Source organism: Myotis brandtii, unplaced genomic scaffold (assembly GCF_000412655.1).
Source record: "Myotis brandtii unplaced genomic scaffold, ASM41265v1 scaffold902, whole genome shotgun sequence".
NCBI lineage: Eukaryota > Metazoa > Chordata > Mammalia > Chiroptera > Vespertilionidae > Myotis > Myotis brandtii.
In genome coordinates this window covers 2,906,369-2,914,417 of record NW_005371709.1, presented here as the reverse complement: position 1 = coordinate 2,914,417, position 8,049 = coordinate 2,906,369, and the positions used below count along the sequence as shown (strand labels likewise).

The following is an 8,049-nucleotide window of genomic DNA, read 5'->3' as shown; positions in this document are numbered from 1 at the left end:
TGGCTGCGCATTTCCCAGCCCGTGGCCTGGGCTCACCCATTCCTTTCCTCTCGTCCCTCAGAACTCAGCAACACAAATGTTCACCCTGTCCGCTGGGTTGACTCCTCACTCTCCTTCCCAAATCCATGGCACACACCTTCTGAGTGTCCCCAGATTCCCTTGCCCTCGCTTCACCTCTCTACTTACCCAAGTCCTGCCCAACCTTCAAATCCCACAACCCCGATCAGCGCAGGGATCCAAGTCCTCACTCCCATCTCATTTCCAACAATGACAGCATCCTTTCTACACGCCAACGTTATTCCAACCCCTTTAAGTACATGGAGTATCTCATTGGAACTCACAGTCCTGCGAGGTAAGTGCTATCGTTGGCCCCATTTTACAGACGAGAAAATCAAGGCACTAGTGAAGCTGCCCAAGATCTCTTGGGTAGCAGTTGAGGGAAGCAGGATTCAAACTGGGCCATTCTCCCGCCCAAGCCTGTGCTATAGCCACTGTGCTCTGCAACCCTGTGGACAGCCTTGCCGGTTTGTCCTCTCACAGGAAGACCTTTTCCCCCCACCAGGCCGCAAGCTCCCAAAGGAGCGGCTCCACACCCGGGGCCGCTCTAGACACTTGGCACATGGCAGGTGCCCAACAGCTGTTTGTGCACCAGGGACTGGGTCCCGGGAAGGAGAGGAGGGGTCTCAAGCTCCGTCAAAAAGAAGAGCCAATTCTCCATCCCCCACCCCCAGCCCCAGCACAGCCCAGCTCCCTGGCGACTGCCCAAAGCCCGGCCGTCATCTGCTCTGGGTAATAAGTATTTGTATGGCGATAATTACAGCATTTGGGAAGAAAATCCCATTAAGCAAGAGCCCTGCCGAGCTGCTAATGCCGGCACAGAACTGGAGGCGGCCACTCCGCCAAGCTCCCGTCTGCTCCCAATAAAGCAGGAGCTGCCCGTCCTGACGCCCGGGCCCAGCCTGGGCCACCCCCGCCACCCCCAGCCTCGGAGAAGGGGCAGCCCTGTCTCCGTGTGCTCCTCGGTTCCGGGGGATGCAGAGCACTGGGTGAGGGACTGGAGAGCAGGGCCATGCTGGGACCCAGCACTAAGTGGTGCCCAAGTTCCTTTCCCGTCCCTGCAATTCTGTCACCTTAATAACAGTAATAGTAGCATTTATTGGTTACTTGCTGCATGCCAGGCCTGGTGCAAAGTGCTTCTCCCTGCACCGCCGCATTTAATCCTCACCACCACGCTTTCAGGCGGGTCCTGTCATCATCCCCACTCGATGGGCAGGGGAGCGGGGCTCTGAGAAGTCAGCACTTTCCCCCACAGCACTTACTGGCCTGCAATTACGCATTTACTCTCCTATCCTGTCCTTCATCTCTGTCTCCCCTGCTGGACTAAAGCTCAGGGTGGGGGAGGCAGTTTGGATTTCTGTCCGGCACCATTCACTCAGCTAATGCAGACATTCAATAGATAGCTATCTGCTTAATGAATGAATCCAACCCATAACCTGCCCAAGGTCCCCAGCTGCTGAATGGCAGAGAGAGGCTAAAAACCCAGGCAGCTGGCTCCAGCGCCATGCCAGCATGCCATCCACCTCACAGAGTCCCTGCACAGCACTGCCCTGCTCCCTGCCTCCAAATCCCAGGGGGCAGGGGCAGAGCTGCCCCAGGACAGGGAGGGAGCACTCTGAGCAGCCCGACTCCGGGAGGGCAGCCTACAGCACGGCCGACACCCAAATGCTTACCTCCCCAGCTCTCTCCTGCCCCAGCTGAACCCTCAAACCTGTAGCTAGGGCTTCTCACATAATAAAGAATAACATTATCATGTAATTGAATCACAAAGCATTTCACCCACAGAGCATGAGTGAATCCTGCAAAGCCCTATGAGGTAGTGGGTGTCACGCTCCCCAGAGGCTGAGGGATGGAAGAACACCAGCCACGTGACATGCATGTCGTCAGGCCCTCTCCACTGCACCCACTCACTCCTCACCGTCAGCCTGCAAAGCTGCCGCCGTCCCCTTTTACAGATGGGAAACTGGGGCTTGGAGAGGATGGAGGACAGCACTGGGGCCCTACCACCGGTCACTGAGAGGCCGCAGTAAGCCCAGGGCACCGGGAACTGGAGATGTGAGTCCCACCAGGAAGCAAGACCCCTGCACAGTGTGGGTCTCCACTGCAGGAGACCACCGAGTCCTGTTCAGAGCGCCCAGGCCCACCCAGCCCTGGGAGTAGACATGGCTTCAGTCTGGCCCGCTGACCCCTCTCTATAGCCACCCTTTGATCATTATTTGATATTCCAAACAGGATCCCAGCCTGGGGGTGCCCTGGGCAGTCTTCCTTGGGCATCACCACCCAGCCCTGCTGAATGGGGCCTCCAGACTCAGGGGGCTGAGCTGGGAGAAGGCATGGGACCCCCAGGCCTCTGCAGCAGACAGATAGTGAGAGCAGTGGACACGCTGGCCAGGAGGCAGGGGACATACAAAAGAAGGTGGGGCCCTAGTGGTCTGACAAGCAGCAGAAGGTTTGGGGGCAAAATGGAAGCCAACAGGCCGGCCCAGGGCCCTTCCCCACCTCTCCATCCTGGGCCTCGCCCCTCTCTGCACCCTGCACCCATACAGGGGATCTATGGCAAGCCTAGAACACAACTGCCCGGGGTGGAAAGGAGAAGCAGTGTCCACATATACTCTCTCATCATACTCTCCTGAACATTCTAGTGAAAGGCAGGGTCCTTACTTGGATAAAAATACAATTCATCATGGCCATGGTTGGGTCCTTCTGAGTCTTGAGTCCCACAAAGAGACAAGCTTCCAAGCCTCCCCCAGGCCCCCCCCAAACCTCACCTGGTGTTTTAATTGTTCCAGGGCAGTGAATTACTAGCACCTCTTCCCCATCCAGCCCACCAGCCCCGCAGCCCCTCTGGCTCAAGCGATGTCCTCAGCAGGTCTGGGGCCTGCTTGCACAGCCTTTTCCCAGAAGTCCCCGCAGCAAACCAATGACAATTTCTTCCCACTTGGGGTACAGGCCTGGACCCAGCGTTATGGATTATATGATCGTAAAGTTGCCAGGCGTTGTGGGCTGCCGTAGAAACTGCCCAGAACACGGAAGACGAATGCACAGCTGCAGTCTATAAAAATGTCACAGCCTCAGAAGAAGCTGCCGGTTCGGGCTCTGATACTGCGCGACGCTCACATTGATTAGAGAGAGTATCTGCCACAGTTATTTTGAGTCCATCCAGGTTCTCCCCAGGGCCTCTTCCTAGAGTGGTCTTTTCCCCCTCAAACGGCTCTCTCGCGGCCATGTGTTGAACAGGCAGGCTCCTTCTGCTGTCTACGTGCTTTCCCAACCTGAGAAGTTTGGCGCAGCAAAGACCAGACTTCACCTAAGATAACGCACCTCTGCATGCCAACCCTGAAGTCCCCAGAGGGAAAATCCAGACAGAGAAAGGCCTTTCCGACTCCTCCCAGACTCTTCCCAACCGTCCCAACCTCGAGTCCCATCGCATCCCACTGGACACAGCACGTGTCGGCCCCAGGGCAGCGCTGGCCCATTCGCCCAGCAGGCCAGGCGCACGCACACCTGCAGGCCTTTTGCTCAGGCACTTCCTCTTTCTGGCTGCTGTCTTCTCGCTTGACAAAATACAACCCAACCACTGCTGGTTCCCAAAGTACCCTGATAAAATGGCCTATCCTCTAAGAAGTCCCTTCACCCCAGAAAAGGGCTTCTCACCCCAATGTTCCCACCAACAGCCCCATCATGCTGCGTGCCTGGCCCTCTCCCAAAAGCTTACAGTCGGGTGTCCCCTGCCCCGTCCTCTGGACTATCCATCCCCGAGGGCAGGGAGCTGCTCGCTCCAGGCTGGAGCTTCAGCACCCGGGGCAGTTCCTGGCTCTGTAAGCATTTGCTGAATTAAATTACAAGGCTCTTCCGATCCTATCATAACAACGGCTCTCACTGAGCAAGCATCATAATGGACCAGGCACATTACCTTCAGTCCTCACATGAACCAGAGACCTTATGTATCAGCAGCTCCATTTTACTGATGGAAAGCAATTCAAGCTCAGAGACGTTAAGTCACTTGCTCAAGGTCACACAGCAAATAGCTGACTGAGCTGGGGCTCCAACCTCGGCAGTTGGAGCCCTGACTCTTTCCTCTGCACTAGGAAACTTAACATCTCTTTTCATCACAGAAGAGCTCAAACGTTCACAAAAGTCAAAACAGACACACGCCTCAAAACTAAAGATGAAGAGAGAGCAAGGAATGAGATGACTTCAAGATCAGACCCAAAAGCAAAGGAGAGGGGCTAGGTGTCTCCGACCTAGGCTGCTACCAGGGTAGCAGCTGCAGGAGAAATGCCCCATGGACACGGCCAAGGAACAGAGTAGGTCCAGAGGGAACATGTGTGGAGGGTGACCCTGCAGTTTCAGGGGTCCTCTGGACAGGTTTCTGACCCCAGTCCCTCCCCAGGGCCACACACGATAAGGCACAGTTGCCCCCAAGCAAACTCGGTTTGGTCCAACCTCTCCCCACAGCAGCATCTTTCCCCAGACCCACACCCATGCCCTCACCCACACACGGATGCCATCAAGGTTGCATCTACACTGCAAATTCTCAAACCTCCGCGGGAATTTTTCAGACTCAGCCAAGAAGAGTCTGGGGCAAAGTGTGCTCACTAATTGCTGACCTTGGTACAGACTTGGATCCTGGAGACAGCCCACAAGGAACATGCTCAAAAGTTATCAAAATAGATATGCGTTTCCAGAGAGCCGGGGCAGGTGCCCGGCAGCCTGGAAAGAAGGAGGAGGCAGGCTTCAAAGCAGCTGGCATGGTCTCCAAAGTCCAGCTCAAAAACCTCCCGAGGCCGTCCTCTCTGTGAGCAGCACAAAGGCCCTGCATGTGACCAAAACCTACACACACAGCCATACATAGGGACTCCCGCCCTGAGGTGACACCACTACACCAGGAATTCACACAGATGCATATTCTGCAAGGAATCTGGGGAAACAAATTATATAGGTCTGTAAACACACACACATGCTAACCATCCACATGCACACACACGCCCTCCCAGTCTCATCGGGTCTAGAAAGGGCCGTTTCGCCCGCTAGCCAGATCAACAAGGACAACCAAACCACTGACTTGAGGACAGCTGAAATCCCTTGACTGAAGAGGCCAGCAACCTTCTACAGGAACAAGGCTCTTTGTGCAATCCATCCACTATGTTTATAGCTATGCTTATTGTCATTGCTTGCCAGTCTTCTTCCGAGTCTTAAACAGCCCAATCTGAGAGGTGGCCACTGATTTACACGCGCTATCATTTAAAAAACAAAAAAGGGGGAATTTGCTGGAAGCCGGTCCATCCTTGCTGCTTGACACAGTCGCTGCAGGGAAGAAACATCTGCACAGCATATGTTTCAAGGGACCTGGCATATATAGCATATTGTTCTTAATATGTTTGCTCTCCTTAGTGCCATGTGTTTTAACCAAGGTCACCTCTCCGAGAAAGGTTGTTTCCCCAGGTGGGGATTTTTCCCCGAGGTTAGGGAGGGGATACAACCCCTTAACTAAGTGCCAGGCGGGTAGTTAAGCTACATAATCTTTACTCCCTGGAATGGAGATAAGAAACGCCCTAACCTTTGTAATAGAAATTGACAGGATTAAAATCGGCTGGTATAAATATAGATGTAACAAGACAATAAACATCAGATCCTGATCAGTTCCTAACCAGAACTCCGACCAGAACTTTGGCTGGAGATCCTGGCTAGAGGTCCTGACTAGGCTGCTGATCAACTGAAGGCTGTCTCCGTGTCATTCCTTCTTCGCCGACTCCGTCCACACCTTTGGGGACCCCTGGACCTGCTGGGGTTGGACCCCAACATGGGGCAAAGTGTGCTCACTAATTGCTGACCTTGGTACAGACTTGGATCCTGGAGACAGCCCACAAGGAACATGCTCAAAAGTTATCAAAATAGATATGCGTTTCCAGAGAGCCGGGGCAGGTGCCCGGCAGCCTGGAAAGAAGGAGGAGGCAGGCTTCAAAGCAGCTGGCATGGTCTCCAAAGTCCAGCTCAAAAACCTCCCGAGGCCGTCCTCTCTGTGAGCAGCACAAAGGCCCTGCATGTGACCAAAACCTACACACACAGCCATACATAGGGACTCCCGCCCTGAGGTGACACCACTACACCAGGAATTCACACAGATGCATATTCTGCAAGGAATCTGGGGAAACAAATTATATAGGTCTGTAAACACACACACATGCTAACCATCCACATGCACACACACGCCCTCCCAGTCTCATCGGGTCTAGAAAGGGCCGTTTCCTCCAGAATTCAGAAGTGAGAGATGTGGAGAGAAACTGTGGTTTTGTGACCTGTCATGGTCAATGCCTTTAACCTCTTGTCTCCCACTCCAAGCCCCTGACCTCTCAGCTTTATTCATGGAATTCTTGGTCCAGGTCGCACCTATCCCTCTCTCCCTCTCTGGGTGCTGAATGTAACAAACCCTAAGCCCCAAACCCAAATCCCTCAGGTCCCATTGTCTGCCAGGGCTGGGGATGGCTGGATATGGGAGCAAGGGGGGCGGAGGGTGAGGAGCGCAATGCCAGACACCTACAAGGGAAGAATTCTTACGGTTCTGGGGCAAACAATGGGGAGGAAGGGAAAGACAAACTTCCACTCCATCCCGTCATGCCCCCCAGCACCAGCCTGCAAGTCCTCAGAGCCCACATCCACACACCCCACTCCCACGTGCCCAAAAGGAGACATGGTTCCTGGCAAGCGCGAGGAGCTTCCCTCCTGGGTGCCAGGAAGGCTTTCTGGCACCAATCCGCAAGCACCAGAGGAATAGAGTGCTGGTGCAGTGGGAGGGCCTGCCAGTGCTGAGCGCAGGGTGCAGGTGTGAGGATGGGAGCTGACAGCCCCGCCGGGAGAGAGCCCTTTGAATCCCGAGAAAGGAAAACAGTGGCGCTCTTGGCTCCTGGCTCCTGGCTCCTGGCTCCAGGCTGGTTCCTGGTTCCTGGCTCCTGACTCCAGGCTCCTGCTCCTGCCTCTAGAAAGGGCCGTTTCCTCCAGAATTCAGAAGTGAGAGATGTGGAGAGAAACTGTGGTTTTGTGACCTGTCATGGTCAATGCCTTTAACCTCTTGTCTCCCACTCCAAGCCCCTGACCTCTCAGCTTTATTCATGGAATTCTTGGTCCAGGTCGCACCTCTCCCTCTCTCCCTCTCTGGGTGCTGAATGTAACAAACCCTAAGCCCCAAACCCAAATCCCTCAGGTCCCATTGTCTGCCAGGGCTGGGGATGGCTGGATATGGGAGCAAGGGGGGCGGAGGGTGAGGAGCGCAATGCCAGACACCTACAAGGGAAGAATTCTTACGGTTCTGGGGCAAACAATGGGGAGGAAGGGAAAGACAAACTTCCACTCCATCCCGTCATGCCCCCCAGCACCAGCCTGCAAGTCCTCAGAGCCCACATCCACACACCCCACTCCCACGTGCCCAAAAGGAGACATGGTTCCTGGCAAGCGCGAGGAGCTTCCCTCCTGGGTGCCAGGAAGGCTTTCTGGCACCAATCCGCAAGCACCAGAGGAATAGAGTGCTGGTGCAGTGGGAGGGCCTGCCAGTGCTGAGCGCAGGGTGCAGGTGTGAGGATGGGAGCTGACAGCCCCGCCGGGAGAGAGCCCTTTGAATCCCGAGAAAGGAAAACAGTGGCGCTCTTGGCTCCTGGCTCCTGGCTCCTGGCTCCAGGCTGGTTCCTGGTTCCTGGCTCCTGACTCCAGGCTCCTGGCTCCTGCCTCCAGGCTCCTGGCTCCTGGCTCCTGGCTGGAGCAGGACCCTGGCAGGCACTGACTCGTCTACTGGCTGCGAAGCCCAGCCCCGGCGGTCCTACCCCCAGTTCTGAAGTGCGTCTGAGAGGGAAGGCCACCTCGGGGCTCCCTGCGGGCGAGGGCGGGGGTGATACTCACAGGCGCTCGGTGTTCCGTGGGATGTTCTTGGGGATGGCCTGCAGCCCCGTGCCGTGACAATCCACCGTGGTGCCCGTGCAGGTGCAGAGGGCGGGGCACGCC

General features: G+C 55.6%; 1 protein-coding gene across 1 annotated transcript in view; it reads right to left on the bottom strand.

Annotated features, from left to right (window-relative positions):
• Positions 1-8,043, bottom strand: part of SLIT1 (slit guidance ligand 1) — a 158,310-nt gene extending 150,267 nt beyond the window's left edge. Inside the window, exon 1 of the mRNA XM_005885463.2 lies at positions 7,948-8,043. The gene's annotated coding sequence lies outside the window, so the exon portion shown is untranslated. The remainder of the gene's footprint in view (positions 1-7,947) is intronic.
• Between the last annotated feature and the right edge of the window lie 6 nt (positions 8,044-8,049).